The 19,998-nt window shown below is 37.4% G+C and overlaps 1 long non-coding RNA gene across 2 annotated transcripts; it reads right to left on the bottom strand.

Moving 5' to 3' along the window:
- Window positions 1-1,038: 1,038 nt before the first annotated feature.
- On the bottom strand, window positions 1,039-18,436 carry LOC122238027. Of its 2 annotated transcripts, XR_006216981.1 has the most exons (4): window positions 18,354-18,436; window positions 17,397-17,480; window positions 3,314-3,402; window positions 1,039-1,134 (listed from the first exon to the last, which is right to left on the bottom strand). It is a non-coding gene; the product is annotated as an uncharacterized LOC122238027 (long non-coding RNA). The 2 variants fall into 2 exon arrangements; XR_006216982.1 differs by lacking the exon at window positions 3,314-3,402.
- Window positions 18,437-19,998: the final 1,562 nt, after the last annotated feature.

Consider the following 19,998-nt stretch of genomic DNA (forward strand, 5'->3'; position numbering starts at 1 on the left):
GACTGAATGCTCAGCCAAGGCAGGACTGTTGGGCCAAAGTCATCATCCTGCTTGGGAAAAGCTGTATCCTGACACATCTGGGTGAATGTGCCTAAAGCATTTGGCTCCACAAATTCTTCTGACTCCCCAGAGCCTCCCAGAGGTGACTCATGCTTCCTTATCAAGAGCTAGCACATCTACATGTGGGAAGATACTGCTGAGGCCTCTTCCTTGCAAGGCTGCAGGGAGCCCTCTCAGGATTAGTCCCTACTCCTCTCTTAGCTTTCAGGCCAATAAGTAGTGTTAAGTTGAAGGACAACTAAGCTGGAGGCATGTGGAACATGTTGTGGGAGAAAAGAACTTTGTACAAAAGAATCTCCAAGAATTAACCAGCATGAACCAGAAAGAGTTGCAGGAATTTACTTGGGATTGGATTTTCAGGGTGCCAGAATTAAATCGAAGAGGCTAAAATACAAGTTTCAATAAGGAAGAACATATTGACTTGGAACATACTCTCAGGATACTTGCTTAATATCCTACCAAGGACTGAGGTCAGGGAAGAGACTTGCTGCAAAGGTGACTCTTAGATGCAGCAGCCCTTTTTGAATAAAGTTGAAATGTCTGAAATGCCATAAAAGATGGCAGAGGAAGAGATTTAAAAAGCTTGGAAATTGATACTAGAATGGAAATATTATATGAGTTTAGAAGACTCTTGTAAAGCTGGGAAGACATATCATTCCCCAAACCCATAAAGAATGCTGCAGAAACAGGGCCTGCATCCCTCCTCTCTGTTGACTTATTTAAAACACGGCGATAATTTTCCCTACTCACACCTACTCTTCTGTAACAGGGTCATCCCTGAGGCCACTGTCACTCTGCACCACTATCACCAATGCAGCTTACACCACCACCACTGTGGTTTCCAGGGCCATCCCTTCCACACCCTTATGCCCCACCCTCCAGCCTCCCTGGTCTTCTCATAGCCTGGCCATCACTGTCACCCCCCAGCATGATCATTATCATGGTCACTAAAGCAGAACCGTTAGGACTTACCAAAGATTCCAGAGTGTTGTGTTGGGAAGAAAAGAGACTCAATTGATTTGTCCATGGAGCTCCACTCAGACCCATAGAATGAACATAGTAGATGGAGACCTTCTGGAAGGTGTGGAGGGGGGTGGATAGGGAGAAGGAAGAGGTATATAATGGAATATTACTTGGAGATCAAAGAGAATGAAATCTTGCCATTTGCAACAACATGGATGGAACTAGAGTGTATTATGCTAAGCAAAATAGCCAGAGAAAGATAAATGTCATATGATTTCACTCATATGTGGAATTTAAGCAACAAAACAAATGGACATAGGTGAAGGGAAGGAAAAATAATATAAAAAGAGAGAGGGAGGCAAACCATAAGAGACTCTTAAATACAGAGAACAACTGCGGGTTGCTGGAGAGGTGTTGGGTGGGGAGATAGTCTAAACAGGTGATGGGCATTAAGGAGAGCACTTGCTGGGATGAGCACTGGGTATCAATGTAAGTGATGAACCACTAAATTATACTTCTGAATTCATTATTACACTATATGTTAACTAACTTGGATTTAAAAAAAATAAAAAAAATAAGTTAGGCATAGATTCCAAAAGCATCTCTTCCACATTAAAATATCCTTATTGAATACCAGAGTTACTACAGACTAACCAGAAATCATATTTTCTGTAACTATAAGTCAATGTATCATAAAATTATCTGGAAACCATCCCTTAAATTTAAAAAGTGAATTATATACATACATACATACATACATATTTTAAAAATTTTTAAAAGAATGCATTAGTGAGAAGGAATCCTGCATCACTAAAATGTTTGGGAATGACTCTCCTCTGAAAGTCTGGGCTTATGGGAGAGAGGTTCTAATTGCAACTATCTTTTTGATAGCTATGGGGATGATATAGCTCAGAAACAATATAGGCCATGTAGTAGCAGTTAAATTACAGAAACCAGGAGTCATAATTATTATAACAACTATAAAGATCAGAGTGATAGCCCGGGGGGGCTTCACCCACAGAGAGCTGTGGAGATGGTTAATGGAATGCAGTATGTCTAAAGGCAAAATAAGTGGGCAGCTAAAAAGGATATTCCTTAACATATATAATCAAAAGAAAGCAAGAATGGAAGAATGGGAAACTGAAGACCATAGCCTCAGTAAATTTGCTCAGTTTCCACACTTATGCCAATTTTCAGTCTGGGAACCCACTGATTGATGAGGTTGCAAGGCCTTGAGGGAAAGCAAGATATAATAGCACAACAAACATGTTCTGTAATGATTTCCTCAGTCCTTTCTCAAAGGACCAATAGCCACTTACTCTGGTGACTACCTATTGGGAAAAAAGAATATTCAAACATTTTGAGTATGGACAAACAAGGCTTCAGCTATCCTTGATACCCAGAAGGGTGATGTATCATTATTGTTATAGCCTCCATTTACATGAAGGCACATGGAAGCTATACAACAAATATAATAAGTCTTAGATAAATGTATATTAGAGTGGATCCATTGGGTCTGTGAATCCAACTAGTCTTCATTTCCTTTGGACTCTGAATGTATAATTGGGATTAGCGTTCTTGACGAATGGAGGAACTCTCACATTGGGTTCCTGGTCTGTAGTGAAGAAGGCCAAGCGGAAGCCCCTGAATCTGCCCCTCACTGTCCAAGGTGGTAGAATCAAGATTAGTGCCACCTTTAAAGACCTAATAAACCTCTATAATATGGCCACTGAGGAAGCCGGATGTATCCTGGAGAATGACTATAGCCTACTTCAGTCTCAACCAAGTGATGGCCCCAATTTGCAACTGCCATACCAAACATGGTACTATCCCTAGAGCATATTAGTGTGACCTCATATACCTGGTATCTGACCATTAAGTTGGTGAATGAATTTTTTTTTCCCAATAGAGAAGGAGGGTCATAGTTTGTATTCATATGGAACAGAGAACATCATGCATTCACAAATTTGCCCCAGTGCTATGCTAAGTCTTCTGCTTTCTGTCATAATAACAGTATCCCATGAGGCATCATATTGATCCATTACATAAACGATACCATGCTGATCAAGCAGGGTGATCAAGAGGTAGCAAGAATGCTAAAGGCCTTAGTGAGGCACATGCCATCTAGAAGATGAGGAATCAGACTGACAATAAGAAACCGACTATGAATTTTTGAAATGATAGTATTCTTTAAGAAGATCAAATAACCACTTGATATTAAGTTAATTGTCTTAGGCTTCTTGTGTCCTAGAGACCCCAGTAATTCCTTCTCATAAGACTGAACACTTACCCTGGCTGCTGTCTTACTTTCCTGAAGAGCTTCAATCAATACCACAGTCCAACAGCTTGTGAAGTACTTGGTTCCCAGGTGGTGAATCCCTATAATATAGTACCCGACCAAGGGACTGACTTAGTGAAAAAGATAAGGAGGTGGGCCTATTCCCATAGGATCTATTGTTTGAATTATAAAGATTCTTTTTTTAAATGTTTAGTTATTTATTTTGAGAGAGAGAGAGAGAGAAAGAGAGTTCATGTATGAGCAGGAAAGGGGCAAGGAGAGGGGGAAAGAGAGAGAATCCCAAGCAGGCTCTGAACTGTCATGTCAGCACAGAGGCCAATGCAGGGCTCAATCTCACAAACCATGAGATCACGACCTGAACTGAAATCAAGAATCGGACCCTTAACCGAATGAGCCACCCCGGTGCCACTATTATTTGAATTATATACTGCAGAATCCCGAAGCAGCCAGCCTGATAGATTGCTGGAATGGGCTACTGAAGGCACAGCTGAAGCACTTATTCAAAAGCATTAGTTGTGGACATGGGGGGGGGCATACTACAGGTTATAGCATGCCCACTGAGTCAAAGAGTCTATATGATATTATGAGCTCAGTTAATTGGTTTGGGAACAAAGGGATGGAAACAGGAATGCATCCACTTACCACTATTTCCAGTAACCCACTGGGGGATTACATTTACTTTCCCTGGAACTTTGGACTCTGAAAGTTAGAGGCACTCGTTCTCAAAGGGACTTTACTCTTGTCAGGGGATGCAGCAAGGATTTATTTGAACTACAAGCTAAAGTTGCTGCCTGAGCACTTCGGACTCCTTATGTCCAGGGGCCAGTAGTCAATAAGAGGAATTAAGATATTGGTAGGGATAATTGACCTGATTATCAAGAGGAGGCAGGGCTACTGTTACTATGGGAACAAGGAATAATATATGTGAAACTCTGCACTCATTTGAGTGCCTATTGGTGATTTCTTGACCAACTGTGATTATAGACAAGATTATAGATTATATAGCAACCCGTATATGAGAATGATATATTACAGCACAGACCTTTAAGAAATGAGGATATAGATCATACCCTCAAGTAGGCCATTGTGACCACCAAAGGTAATAGTTTATGCAGGGAAAATTTAAATAGTGGAAGAAGCAGATGATTTCAGTCTTGGAACCAACTGCAGTGACAGGGGTTGTATGTAGTTCTTTTCCCTAACTCATCTTTTCTAAGTTTTCCTTTTGTAAGAAAGTTCCATCAGAGTCCTGAAGCTCCCCACACATATACGGAGAAGTGGATCCACATGGTGCAAGGAGGGGACTATGGCAGAGATAGAATTCTCAGATTGCCCCTCAAGAAAGAGCTCATGGCCCTGCTTTCCAAACTGTGTTTAGCTAGCAGCCTCTAGCTATTAACTTCTTTGGGCCCACTTCTAGTTTTGAGTGAAGTAACCTTCTTCTGGTTAGCCAATGACAGAGAAAGATTCTGGTACAAAGGCCTACACATTTTTGCCCAATGCATTAGAACTATTTAATGGGTATTCTTCCCTTTGGAGCTTCTCTGGTGTTATCTTAGACTTTGTCAAATCTGCAATACAGACTAATGGCTCCCCTACCCAATCCTGCTTCCTCTTTTTTCCTTACACAGGTGTTACTCCTTGATAACACTTTGAATCTTCTCAGAAAGCTCAAATGGCTCACAAACCAAAGCATATACTGTATATATATTAAAATATGTGAGACACTCCAGCACTATTCCCTAAGATAAAAAAAAAAAAAATCAGGACATGTTCCAGATCAGTAATTAGAAAACTTTAGGGGAGGGAATGGGTAGAGAAAAAGTGGCAAAGAGGTATTGTATGAGAGCAGATGAGAAATATTAGGGGTAAACAATGCTGGAAAATGAGGACAGGATAATAGTCTAATGCTGATTTGTTTTCCATATTCTGGAAAACTCAAACTAGGGAGCTACTTTAAACCTTAATGGGAGTAAGTTTAAAACTAATAAAATCAAAATCTTTTTTTATTATGTGTAACTATAGACTTAGGATAATAGTTACTTCTGAAGAAAGTTGAGACTGAAATACAGGTTCAAAAGACCTTCCAAATTTTGTGATGATAAGTACATAATCATTAATTGAGGAAATGTTTGAGGCCATAAATTTACATTTATTTTTGAAGTTGATTTTTGGGAATATACCTGTTCTTTCTTTCAGTGAATCCTTTGGATTTGCTATCAGAGACAGAATGCTGTGTGGGATGCCTGAGGTCTGGGGGAAGTGGTACCCAGATTTGTATGTTCTTAGACATGGGTGCTCTCTTTTCCAGGCTAAATATCATTAACTTCATTCCCTGAAGGAATATAAGACATTTCTCTTAGAAGAAAATAAAGCATAATGACTGTCTTCAAATAGTTGAAAGGCTGGTACTATGGCCAAAGGGTAAATAGTGGAAGGAAGGAGATATTAACCTAGTGCAGAAAAGACCTGCACATAGAGATATCTTCACAAGGTGTTAAGCTCCCTGTCACTGGGAGTGTTCAAGCAAAGGAGGGGCAGACATATCAAGGAAGTAGTAGAAGAAAATTTGGGAGGGCATTTATCTAGGTGATGATAAGACTCTTTCCTATTCTAAGTTTAAGGAGTTGAAATTAGGATCTAACATCACACGAGCGTCTGCTCTTCAGATTGCATTACATGGACTTCAAAACAAAAGAAAAGGGGCTAAGATACAGAAGCTGTAATACCTATGGAGGCTATAGGACAGATTGTATAATAAACTAGCAGCAAAAGTACTAAAGGTACATTATAAGGTTGTCCAATATCTTTCTCTAGAGGACTTACAATGTATATAAAATCCTCAGATGTTATCTAGAATAACTGAATTCTGGCCCATTCTGAGGAGGTTGGGATACCAAAGGTGAATATATTTGAGTGTCTTCAATGTCTTACTTGGTCCCAAGATTTGATTCTTTGAATTTGTGCTGTCTTTAGAAAAATAGGTAATTTATCAATGAAATTTCTAAGTTAGGAGAGCCCCATTACAAATGTAGCAAAGAAAGTTATCATCTATAGTGTTGGCTATTATGGTATAAGGAGAATGTTTTATTTTATAACATACGTGCATATGAAGAATAGGTCTGGTATGGAAAAACATATACAGGCATACTTTGGAAGTCTTTCGAGTTTGGTTTCAGATCACTGCAATAAATCTTTACTGTGAATATCAGAATTAAGTGAGTCAAATGAAGTTTTGGTTTCCCAGTGAATATAAAAGTTATATTTACACAATACTCTAGTGATTAAGGTAGTATTTGCTGAAAGTTGGGGTAGCTGTGGTGATTTCTTAAAATAAGGCAACAATGAATTTGCTGTACCAATCGACACTTCCTTTCACAAATCACTACTATGTATCATGAAAGGCTATTCAACAGCCTTTTACCTATGGTAGAACTTCTTTCAAAATTGGAGTCCATCCTCTCAAACTCTGCTGTTGCTTTATTAGCTGAGTTTATGTAATATTCTAAATCCTTTGTTGTTATATCAACAACCTTCAAAACATCTTCTCAAGGAGTAGATTCCATATCAAAAAACCACTTTCTTTGCTCATCCATAAGAAGCAACTCCTTATCCTTCAAAGTCTTATCATGAGATGGCAGCAATTCAGTCACATCTGTACACTCCCTCAAAGTCATCCATGAGGGTTGGAATCAACTTGTTCCAAACTCCTGTTGATGTTGACACTTTGACCTCTTCCTGTGAGTCATAAATGTTCTTAATGGCATCTAGAATGATGAATCTTTTCCAGAAGGTTTTCAATTTACTTTGCCCAGATTCATCAGAAGAATCACTGTCTTTGGCAGCTACAGCCTTCCAAAATGTATTTCTTAAATAATAAGACTTGAAAGTTGAAATCACTTCTTGATTCACGGGCTGCAGAATGGATGTTTTGTTAGTGGGCATGGAAACAACATTAATCTCTTGTATATCTCCATCAGAGCTTTTGGGTGACCAGGTGCATTGTCAATGAACAGTAATATTTTGACAGGATTTTTTTCTTAGCAGTAGTTCTCAATAGTGGGCTTAAAATATTCTGTAAAGCATGTTGTAAACAGATGCTGTCATCCAGGCTGTGTTGTTCTATTTCTATAGCACAGACAGAGTAGATTTAGCATAATTCTTAAGGGCCCTAGGATTTTTGGAATGGTAAATGACTATTGGCTTTTACTTAGTCACCAGCTGCATTAGCTTCGAACAGGAGAGTCAGCTTGTACTTTGAAGCTTTGAGGCCAGGTATTGACTTCTCTTCTTCAGCTAGGAGAGTCCTAGATGGCATTTTCTTCCAACAGTAGGCTGTTTGATCTACACTGAATATCTGTTGTTTATGTAGCCACCTTCATTAATTATCTTAGCTAAATCATTTAGATAACTTGATGCAGATTCTACATCAGCACTCGAGGCTTCATCTGGCACTTTTATTTTTATGGAGAATGGCTTCTTTTCTTAAACCTTATGAACTAACCCCTGCTAGCTTCAAACTTTTCTTCTGCAGTTTCCTCACCTCTCTCAGCCTTCAAATAGTGAAGAGAGTTAGGGTCCTACTCTGGGTTCATCTTGGGTTTAAGCAAATAGTGTGGCTGGTTTGATCTTTTATGTAGACCACTAAAACCCTCTCTGTATTATTAATAAGGCTGTTTTACTTTCTTATTATTTGAGTGTTCACAGAGGTAGCACTTTTCATTTCCTTCAAAACCTTTTCCTTTACATTCACAACTTGACTGCTTGGTACAAGAGACCTCGCCTTTGGTCTATGCTGGCTTTCAACATGCTTTCCTCACTAAGCTTAATCATTTCTAGTTTTTGATTTAAAGTGAGAAACATGTAGCTCTTCTTTTCACCTAAACACTTCGGACTGTTGTGAAGGGTTACTAATTCTCCTAAGTTCATTATTGTTGCATCTCAGGGAAAAGGGAAACCATGGGGTGGGGGGGAGAGGGAGAGAGAGAGAGAGAGAGAGAGAAAGCGAGCTAGAATAGCCAGTAGGCAGAGCAGTCAGAACACAGACAGCATTTGTTAATTAAGTTTGCTGTATTTATATGGGCATGGTTTGTGGTGCCCCAAACAATTACAATGGTAACATCAAAGATTGCTGATCACAGATCACCCTAACAAATATAATAATAATGAAAAAGTTTGAAATATTACAAGAATTACAAAAACATGACACAGACACAGAGTGAGCAAATGCTGTTGGAAAAATGGTGTTGATAAAGATGCAGGTTTGCCCCAAACCTTCAATTTGTAAAAAATGCATTATCTGTGAAGCACAATAAAGTGAAGCATAATAACATGAAGTATGCCTGTGGTGGAGTTTTATTATATTTAAAGAAACAAAAATGAGGATAAATCCATATTATGTTCATAAAGCCAATACAAAATGAAATTACAGATTTAGAAGTAGTTTAAAGCCTATTTGAAAGCCTTTAAAGCCCAAAGAATAGTGATCAAAATAATTCACAACAGTTTGTCATTTGTTAGATTTTATTTTCATAGTTATATGAAAATTCCAGTTTATATTTACCCTTCATTGAGATGCTTATACGTGGATTAAATACAATTTAGATTTGAGTGAGTGACTTCAGAAATTGTATGACAGAATAAATAGGCAGCATGAATTTAGAATGCACTCTGCTTCAGGGGATTGGTTGTAACATTAGAGGGAAAAAAGAGACATGAGACTTTCAGTTGTGAAAATTGATAGTAGGAAAATAAATTAACTTCATTTCATCAAAACTTTGTTGTTTTAGCAATTTGCTCTGTGCTGTGAGCTCTATGCTGCTAGGAATCACCAGTCTAGTGTTTCTAGCATAGTGTTTCCCTTAGTTTGGGAAATAGGACTCATCTTCATAAAGAGATACATAGTAGTGTCAGAAATAACATGAGCTCTGGAGTCCAATTTTGTTTAAAAAGAGGTTAAATAAAAGTAAATATGGCTTATTTCCACTTGAGCAGAGCTATGTTTTTGTGCTTAGTCAAGTAGATTGAACATTCTAATAATTTTGAAAAATTATGAAAAATTTTATCATGCTTGGGCTTGATTATTTGGTCAGATACAGAAACATTTATAATTATAGTTTGGGGGAGTTACCTAAATGGGCTAATTAACATGCCTGAATACATTTGGGAAGCATGTATTAAAAGTAGAAAAAAAAATGGATCTTGATAAATATATCAGGTCAACATTTCGACATTAATTGAGAAAAAAGTAGCAGAGGAGGCTACAAGCATGTATTATATCTTTCCCTTTGTAACTCACTCCCATTTTTATTCTTGTTGATGGTTCATTAAATCTCTTAGTTGAATAGTTCCTCTACTTCCTTGATCACTAAAGTCCATTTCCATTCTACCTCTACAAAACACCAATATGAATTTAGTCTTTAGAAGGCACGCCCCACCTCTGAGGTCTAGAATTCACCACCCCTCCACTATCTACAATCTCCTTATCTCTCTTTGCTCATATTAATCTACACACATCAGGCTGGGCTGACTCACTCTCTCCACACTCAGCATCCTGCTTGGATTGTTTCACTTAGTCAAAGATATAATTAGTTGTTGTTTTGTTTTGTTTTGTTATTTGTTTTGTTTCGGCAATGGCTAAGCCCCCTTTTAAATGTGAGAATATTTCATTTGAGTATGTACTTTTTGTAAATAGTACATATTGGATCACACATTCATTGCTACATAATGAAAGCATTAACTTTTAAGAATAAAGTTATTAATTACATCCCTGTCAATCTGAGTGAGGTTTTTGGATTGTAAATAACATTTTCAGAAGAGAATTCATGGAACTAAATAAAAAGGAACTCTTGGTCAATATATCGTATGGTTTGTAAGGTCATTTTTAAGTGTCTTATTGGTGCTTATCAGTATTGGGATCCTAGAGCAATGTTATGGTGAAACTTGTCTTTAGTAGATAAAGAAGTGAATTTTAAAGCACATCCAATGTTCTATAAATAAAGTCTTCTTTTGGATAAGTAACACTCATGGAGATACTTAATTATAGTTTAAAATCTGCTACCAAATAATTTACTCTTGAAATAGAAATGAATTATTTCAGAAAAGAAACAGACTTTAGAAAGAAATTTCATAGTTTTATTAGAGGAGGCCACAGATTATATGTTTAATAAACATATTTCCTGAGGGTATGCAACATAGAATATCTATCTGACTATATCTACTACATCTAATCATTATGTTGTATATTCTTCACTCTTTTCTGGGCCCCCACTCTTGCCCTGGCTTGTGTCCCAGGAGGCTGTCAACTACAGTTTGTATTACCTTGATTTGCTTTTTTTCTTATTGATATCAGCCAGTGGAAGGCACACAGAAGCAAGAGATCAGATGACAGGACACAAGAGAGGTTAGGATATTTATCCCCATTCTCCTTTCTCTTCCCTGCCTGTCTGTGATTCTGTCAGTGGCTGGTTCTACAGTTAGGGCTTCTGTCATGTGGTTCCTCTTGTACAACCCCAACACCTCTCTCGGCTTCACTAATAATCACTCCTTCCCTACATTCCTCAACTTCCAGGGACTGCAATGACTTCTTGTTAGTTCTTGGGTGCTTCACTGTGGCTTGCTTAAGATTCTCTTGAATCTACTTAAATCCCTGTAAATAGTCCCTTTGTTCAAGAAGCAATCAGGATTGCCATGTGTTTCTTGGCAGGATCCTGAAAATTAATACTTTAATTTCCTTTTTCTTTTCAATATAACTAAAATTATATTGGAAATGTGTACTTTTTTATTGAAATATAGTTGACACTCAATGGTACATTAGTTTTAAGTGTACAAAATAGTGATGCAACAACTCAATACTTTATGCTATGCTCACAGGAGTAGCTCCCATTTGTCTCCATGCAGTGCTATTGCAATACCATTGACTGTGTTCCCTGTGCTGTACCTTTCATCCCCGTGACTTATTTGTTGTATAAATGGATGACTCTCTTTCGCCCATTTTGCCCATTCCTTCACCTTTTCTCCTCTCTGGCAACCAACAGCCTGTTCTTTGTATTTATGGGTCTATTTCTGGTTTTTGTTTGTTTTGTATTTTAAATTCCACAAATAAGTGAAATCATACAGTATTTGTCTTTGTTGGACTATATATCACTTAGCACTATCACTTAGCATAACATCCTCTAGGTCTATCCCTGTTCTCACAGATGACAAGATCTCATTCTTTCTTTTCTGTTGGAGTAATATTATGTTGTGTAAATATGCCACAGCTTTTTTATCCATTCATCTGTCAGTGGATACTTAGGTTGCTTCCTTTTCTTAGCTATTGTGAATAGTGCTGCAAGATGCATAGGGGTGCATATATCTTTTTGAATTAGTGTTTTCACTTTCTTTGGGTAAATGCCCAATAGTGGAATTACTGGATTGTTTGGTACTTCTATTTTAATTTTTTGAGAAAATGCCATACTGTTTTTCACAGTATTGGTACCAATTTATATTCCCACAAGCAGTGCAAAGGGTTCCTCTTTCTCCACATCCTTGCCAACACTTGTTTTTCTTGTCTTTTTGATTCTCCCCATTCTGACAAGTGTAAGGTGATATCTCATTGTGGTTTTGATTTGTATTTCCCTGATGATGAGTGATGTAGAGCATCTTTTCATCTGTTATCCATCTGTATATCCTCTTTGGAAAAATGCCTATTTAGATCTGCTATTCATTTTTTAATTGGATTATTGTTATTTTTAAATATATTTTGGATATTAATCCCTTATCAGATATATCCTTTGCAAATATCTTCTTCCTTTCAGTAGGTTGCCTTTTCATTTGTCAATGATTTCTTTCACTGTGCAAAAGCGTTTTATTTTGATATAGTCCCAATAGTTTATTTTTGCTTTTGTTTCCCTTGCCTGAGGAGATACATCTAGAAAAAATGTTGCTAAGACCAATGTCAAAGAGATTATTGTCTATGTTTTCTTCTGGGAGTTTTATGGTTTCAGGTTCACATTTAGACTTTTAATCCATTTTGAATTTATTTTTGTACATGGTGTAAGAGAGTCATCCAATTTTATTCTTTTGCTTGCTGCTGTCCAGTTTCCCCAGTACTATTTACTGAAGAGACTGTCTTTTCCTTATTGTATATTCTTACCTCTTTCATCATATGTTAATTGACCATATAAGTATATGTTTATTTCTGAGCTTTCTATTCTGTTCTATTGATCTATTTTTGTGCCAGTATCATACTGTTTTGATTATTATAGTTTTGTAACATATCTTGAACAATGGGGTTGTTATACTTCTAGCTTTGTTCTTTCTCTGATTGCTCTATTTGCAGTCTTTTGTGGTTCCATAAAAAATGGAGGATTATTTGTTCTAGTTCTCTTAAACATGCTATTGGTATTCTTATAGGGATTGCATGGTCTGTAGATTCCTTTGGGTAGTATGGCCATGTCAACAACATTAATTCTTCCAATTTATGAGCTTAAATATCCTAATTTTCATGTATATTACAGATAGTTAAGAAAAGGTTGAGAAGATAACATTTTGGATATAAGAGTCAGCCTTATATCAACTTAAGATTTACCAGCTTCATGGAACTGAAATAATACCTTAGCACAATATACATATGCTGAATAATGGAGACTGCTTGAGGACATTATGAATTAAGGAATCATTCTGACCACTTGACTAATCATAATACTATATTATGTGGAAGATAGGTTCAGTTAAATAATAATTAACACTGATCTTATTTGACTTGTGCAGAGTAGAACCATCCTCACTGATGTGTAAGTATAGATTGAATCTGCCATAGTTGCATAATATCATGAATATATTGTTGATTTGCTCAACCAGTCTTAATAAATTTACCCACAGGGGTGAGACTTAGCCGATGGGCATGTCAGATGAGTGTATCAAAACCCAATTTACTTTCTACTCTGTTATATTCTTGTGTCAGGGTGACTTGATAGATGGTTTCACAGTCTAAAAATTACCCTGTGTTTTGGGTCTAAAATATCAAAAAATCTTGGAAATCTGCACATACAATTCTGATTATTAAATTTTTTTTTTGAATTACTGATGTTCAGTATTATGAGTTTGGCAAATCATGTTACATCCAGGTCATAGGTCAACTTAATTTAAATAGTGGCCTTTTGATATAGGCTGCTAAGGGTAGCAAAATGGAAGTGCTCCCTGCTTAATTACCGTCTATGTGGTGTTATGGCTAATAATGTTACATGCACTCTTGCACCTCTTGAGATTTAATCCCCTTCTCAGCTGGCATTTTTATGTTTGAATTGCTGTGACTACTTCAACCAGATTGTAACAGCCCCGGGCAGAGACCGAGTCGTCTTCTAAGTCAACACAGAGCAGAGCACGTTGTCAGTGTGTAGCAAATGATTCAGGAGTAAAATTTTGCAGAATCTTACCTTACTGACACCAGCTGAATAATGAAGGTGATAGCAAAGAGACAAAAATAGATTCTTGCTATAATGTTCTTAGTTTTTCTTGGCTGATATCATTAAAATTGTTTTTTCTTTTCTATATGTCTGTGGACTGAGTGTTTGGCCTATAGAAAGAGGGGCTTCCTTAGTCCTTTCTGCTTCTTTTTGCTATTTTCCTTTCTGATTTATAGTGCTAGGCTTATGGCTCACAAACTCTCACACTTCCCATTCAACATCTGTCCCCCTATTATGGCACCCTTCAGAGAACTGAGATTGAAAGGAAATATTTTAATCTTAATAAATGGGTAACCTGTCTGAGACATGGAGATATTCCCCGTGCATAAGCTACACTTTAGAAATAAATGAGTTGGTCTAATTTGCAATTGTCCTTGAAAATTAATGGTATGCAATTAATAATATGCTAATTCATTTTATTCTCTGTTCCATATGGTATTGGCTTGAGTTTCATACTAGGTTTGCCCTTTTGAAAAGGGCTGAAAAATAATTTCTTACCATTGAGAAGTTTTAAGTAAGAGGCAAGGCGATTTATTGAGTGGAGCCCTAGACTAAAAGTACAGAGATGGGCTTTATTTATATATTTATTGCACGATCTTGGGTGGGCTACTTACATTTAAAGGATGTTGCCTACTGGGAGATAGAACTAACTTGATCTTTTTGTAGATATTCATTTCACAGTTCTCCTCCACAAAAGATGAACAAACTATATACCTTGACATGGGATTGCTAACAAGCCCACTTAGTTGAACTGTGAACAAATTCAGGATTTCTGTCTACTCTCTAGATACCTTGTCACTGTGAATGTAAGAATTATCTCTACTTCAAGGGCCCAGACTCACATTTGGTCTCATTCTGTTTAAAAAAACCTAAGATTTCTGCTTGAAATCACCATGAGCAATTAGTTTTTCCTCACCAAGACCAGTTGGCCATATAAATGAATGGTTTCGCCAAATGTTCTGGTGGCTGATAACTTTCTGTGCTTTTCCAGTGTTTACAGCTCTTCTTCATACCTCTGGATTTTGAACTATAGCTCATCCTATACTTCTAGTCTCTCTCCTACTAGTAATTATGAAGCTACCACATACATTTAGGGGCATCATATTCATAACCTGACCAATCACAAGAGAGACCAGCTGTAAACAACTGGAACAGCTGGGCAAACCAAACCAGCTGAAGATCAGCTCTGCTCTTAAACTAAGATTATCTTATCAAATGCTGAGTATAAGCAACCCCGTGGCTGCTCTATGTCTCCTCTGTATTCAGTATTTCATTACATGCCCCGATGTCTTACTGTCTTTCTGCCTGAGGGCTTTCATTCAGTCTTTGCACAGGCAGACAGTAGGTTCTGGAAAATTAATGCCACCAGGAGATTCTTAGTTAATAATGAATGAAAATTGGAATAGAAATACTGCAGTGTTCTTGTCCCTTAGATTAGGCAACTCTAAAGTATATTCCACACTGTCTCCCAGAGATCCTTAGCAGGATTAAGCCCCTGTTGTCCACAGTGATATCTTGCTTATTAACACACACTTTGCTTCTTGTGTTATATCATCTCTCCCCTTGCTTCTTGAAATTGCTTCGTAAAACAGATAAGGCAAAAATTAGGAGGTGGCACTGAACCCTAGAGAAGACAGTGATTTTTCCTCACTGGAATTTATATGTATTCTTGGTGTGAGTTTCTGTTCTTTGCCACATTCTCGATTGGCACGATTATATGAGAACTCACAGATATGGCATCGTGTTATATGGCATATCATATTGCTTTGGATAAAGGAAACCAGTTTTTTGATGAAGAAGGCATATGATCATGAAATTCACTGGTTCTATCATATATCTCTCTTATCCTTGAAGTGGCTGACCTAATGGAATTTTGGAATAGCCTTCTAAAAGCATAGTGAACTACAGCCCTGCAGAACTGGGGTATTATGCTTCAAGATGTGGTATAACCTCTGACCAATGGCTACTATGTGATGCTGTATGTATGAAGAATACATGAGTCTTGGAACAGGGGTGAAGGTCGAAGATACCTTTTTCATTATTCCCAATGACCTAATTGGAGAGATTTTGCTCTCTGCTGGATTAAAGGTCCTGATTTCTGGGGAAGAGATGGGTATTTCTACCAGGGGACACAGTAATGGTCTCACTAAATAGTTGCCATCAGATCATTTGGAGCTCTTTGTGCTATTAGATTAACAGGCAAAGGAGTTACTGTGCTGATATGTAATTAACCCACATTAAAACAGGGCGATGAGGTTGCTGCTATGTCATAAAGACAGGGAGGAGTTTGTTTGAAATCCACAAATTATTGGAGATTCTTTTTGAGTCATTAACAGACTTTTAAAACAAAGATTATCATATCCTCTTGTTGGATTGGTCCCTTCATCATTATGTAATATCCTTCTTTGTCTCTTATTATAGTCTTTTGTTTGAGGCTTTTAAAACAACACAAAGATATAATCAGGGCTTGAACTTCTCAGGGACAAGCAGAGGTACTTGCTAAGGTACTTAAAGGGAGTAGAGTGAGCAATAGCAAGAGATGTATAATGTCAATTAGAGCCTCAGTGTCAACTGCTTTAGTGAGGACTGTAGCTTACTCCATTATATTTCCTGTTTTAAATCCCCATTAACCTTCTCACTGCAAGTCTTATTTGTTTTTTAGGAATTGTTATGGACCATCAACTTGCAGAAGCAGTGATGGGACAAATTGAACTTATCCTGGGAGATGAGTGAATCTGTTCATCACAAGTGGCACACTATAGCAGATGCTATTTATGCCCCAAGAATATACCCTTTAATATTCACTGTTGCAATAGCACTCATTGTTTTGATACAAGAACACATTGATGATGATCTGTTTTTAAAATCTTTTGGCTCTCTGCCTGAGGGCTTTCTATTAGCCCTTGCCCAGGGCAAATCACAAGTGGTGGGGGAGTCAATATCTCTTAAGAACAGTTCTCACCCAATGAGGAAGGGGAATTGGAGCATAAATGCCCATAGATTATAACTACCTACAATGGGATAACTCTGACGCTCTTTTCACACTGTCTCCTAGAGTTTCCAGCAGGATTGAACCCCAGTCGTCTGCAGTAGTAGCTTGCTCATTAATGCACCTATATTGACTCTTTTTCTTCCCTTTCTCACTTCCCCACCACTCCCATGGTGCTTCTTAGGATCAATTTCTGACCTGCCAAATAAACCACTTACACTCAAAGCTGCTGCTGAGTTAAACAAAGTTAAAGAGGCATCTTGAATGCTGCACTTCTCATATTTTTTCGTTCAAGTGCACTGTGTATCAACAAGAGGAAGATGTAGAAGAACTTGTCAATCTTTTTCAACCATATTACCTTTTTCTGTAATTCTTTTTCATATATTGAAGAAATACAAATTCTTTGGAAAAAAACATTAGAAAAAATTTAGAGAATCATTTGGAAAAAAAGCATCTCCATGGGAAATTAAAATTTTCTCAACTAAATCAAGATCTTTGTAACTATCTTTTAAGAATTTGTAGGCATAAATAGTCACCATCTATGTGACAACCAGAACCTTCTTCACCCTCAGCCTGGACATGCAAAACAGAAATAATAACTTACTTTCTATATTAATATGATTTTGCAATTCATTACCATTTCTTTGTTCTTCCAGGGCTGTTCTGCTTCACAAATGGTATGATTATTCATTACAGGAACTTCTCAAAGGACTCATCTACTCTTCAGTGGAAAATATCAACAGACAGTTTATGTCCAGAGATTCTTTGAGTCCCTCAAAATCCTTGCCTTGCTATTTCCACCAAGCCTGGATGGTTATATTTCTACCTAATCCCAATCATGTCCCTGAATTGAAAGACTCACCTTAAGCCAAACTAAATAAATTCTGACTGCACTTTCCTCCTTTGAAACACTTATGAAAGTTGGTCTAAGAGTGAAGTTGTATATTACAGTAAAACCTTCGATTGCGAGTAACTTGGTCTGTGAGTGTTCCACAAGATGAGCAAACATTTCTAATAAATTTTAACTTGATAAATGAGTGGTGTCTTGCATTTGATGCCGAACCTTACAACTGAGCCAATGGTTCTTGAAATTCGCTTTGATATACAAGTGCTTTGGATTACAACTATGTTTCCAGAATGAATTATGCTCACAAACCTAAGTTTTCCTGTATTTACTAGGAAAAGAAGATGTGGCAAAATTAAAGCTCAGCTTCACTATGGGTTAAGTCATATGCTGAACACTTTATATGTACTATTTCATTTTATTATCATGAGAGACTGAATATACAAGTAGATATAGCCAGACTTTACATAGCAGTAGAACTGTGACCCACATCCTCAAACAACCAACCTGGGAAACCAAATCTCAGTCTCGGCAGTAATCAGCTCAGAAGGACCAGAACTTGATCCGTAACAGCCAGTTTCCCTATTCCACAACTTCACAACCTCCTTCCCTCCCTCCTCCCCCCCAATTCCAACTGAGGAATAACAAAAGAAAGCAAATATGTTCCTCAAACAAATGACATAAGATGATCTGCTTCTAGTTGTCCTGTCCCCAGCTTCCCCATGCCAACAACCTGTGATTCGAGCCTACCTGAAGCCTTCCCTTCTTTTCACTATGAAGCCTTTTTACTCCCTTGTGTCTCTATCTTTGTGTCTCTGCCAAATGCAAGTGATGGTGGCTGATTACTCTAGCAAGCTCTGAACAGATAGCCTGTTTATCCTCATGTGCATGGTCTTTGTTTATCTATGCAATCATAACAACTCTATGAAGTAAGTACTTATGACAAATGAAAACATTGAGCCAAACAGAGATTATGTACACTGTTCAAGTTTATAGAGTGGTAATGACAGAGCTAAGATCTGAAACCAGTTTATCTGAATCTATAGCTTATTTTAACCATTAATCCTTTTGGAAATAGTGCTAATTTGGTGTTCTGGAAAAGTACTATCCAATAAAGTTGAACTTGACTGGAGCCTTGTGATACTGGAAAACAGAGGCAGTTAAAAAAAATTCCCCACCCTTTCTTTCCAAGATATTAACTTACCACAAAGAGCCACCTTTCGTCATATGACTTAGATATGACTCATGGATGCCCCCACTTATTTACCTATGCCAAAACTGGACACATACCCTCCAAATTCCCATTTATTTGCCTCAGAAAAGATTAGCTGAACTGTTTGTCCCAACTTATCAGTTGGAACAAAGTGCTTATTAATTTACTTACCAATTTTAGTTCAACTTCTTTCCTTCTCCTGAGCCCTGATCTTTGACTCACCCTCAACCTGAACCAATATACAACCCTTCCTTACCTATTCTTCCTGAGACACAGCTGACCACAAAGAAATACACTCCTTGATCAACTGTCCTGACTTGCCATCAACTCCCCGCTACCCAGTTCTTTCTAGCCTTGTTTTTACCCCTCTCTGGGAAAAAAAAAGTCCTTTCTGCCTAATCTTTGAGATTCCTGCAGAGCTCTGTGGTCAGAGCTGTCTTCTTATTGCAGTAGTCCCCTTGTCCTATTGCGATTTCCTTTCCTTTTAGTATAATAATTCTTTCAAATTCTCTTCTTACTCAAATCTGGATTTGTTTTTATTTAACATGTCCAGTTGAAATGAAATGCCAGTCACATATGTAATATAAAATTTACTAGTAACACATGGAACAAAAAAGAAACAGGTGAAAATGATTTTAATGATCTATTTTATTTAGCAATATATTCAAAATATAATCATTTCAACATGTGGTCAATATAAAATTATTAATAGGCTGTTTTATATTCCTTTTTTCAATTATATTTTTGCTATTCTCACTGGGCTCAACTTAGCTGCTGCTGCTGCTTCTCTTCCTGCCTCTGATCCCCCTCCTCGTCGTCCTCCTTGTCCTCCCACCTCCTCCACCACTACCATCACCAGCACCTCCCTATACCACCACCACTATGGCTGCTACTTTAGTCTTGCTTCTCCTTGCTTGCTTAAGAAGACTGCAGGTGTTTAGTTTCTGGATTTCACTGCATGTGACAGAATTTTTTCTTTCCCCAACTTACATAGATACCTGAGTTCTTTCACATTAGAAAAGATTAAGGATACAAGGCAACATGTATGATTATTGCCTAATGTCAGATTCTCTCATCTCAGCTGGGGGGAAGGACATAGTCCTTGCTTATGAAAACAATATAGTTATTTAACCCATATGCACAGAAATATAATAACCACCAAATGTCTCATAATCAGGCACA

This window comes from Panthera tigris, chromosome B1 (assembly GCF_018350195.1).
Source record: "Panthera tigris isolate Pti1 chromosome B1, P.tigris_Pti1_mat1.1, whole genome shotgun sequence".
In the NCBI taxonomy this organism is placed as follows: Eukaryota; Metazoa; Chordata; class Mammalia; order Carnivora; family Felidae; genus Panthera; species Panthera tigris.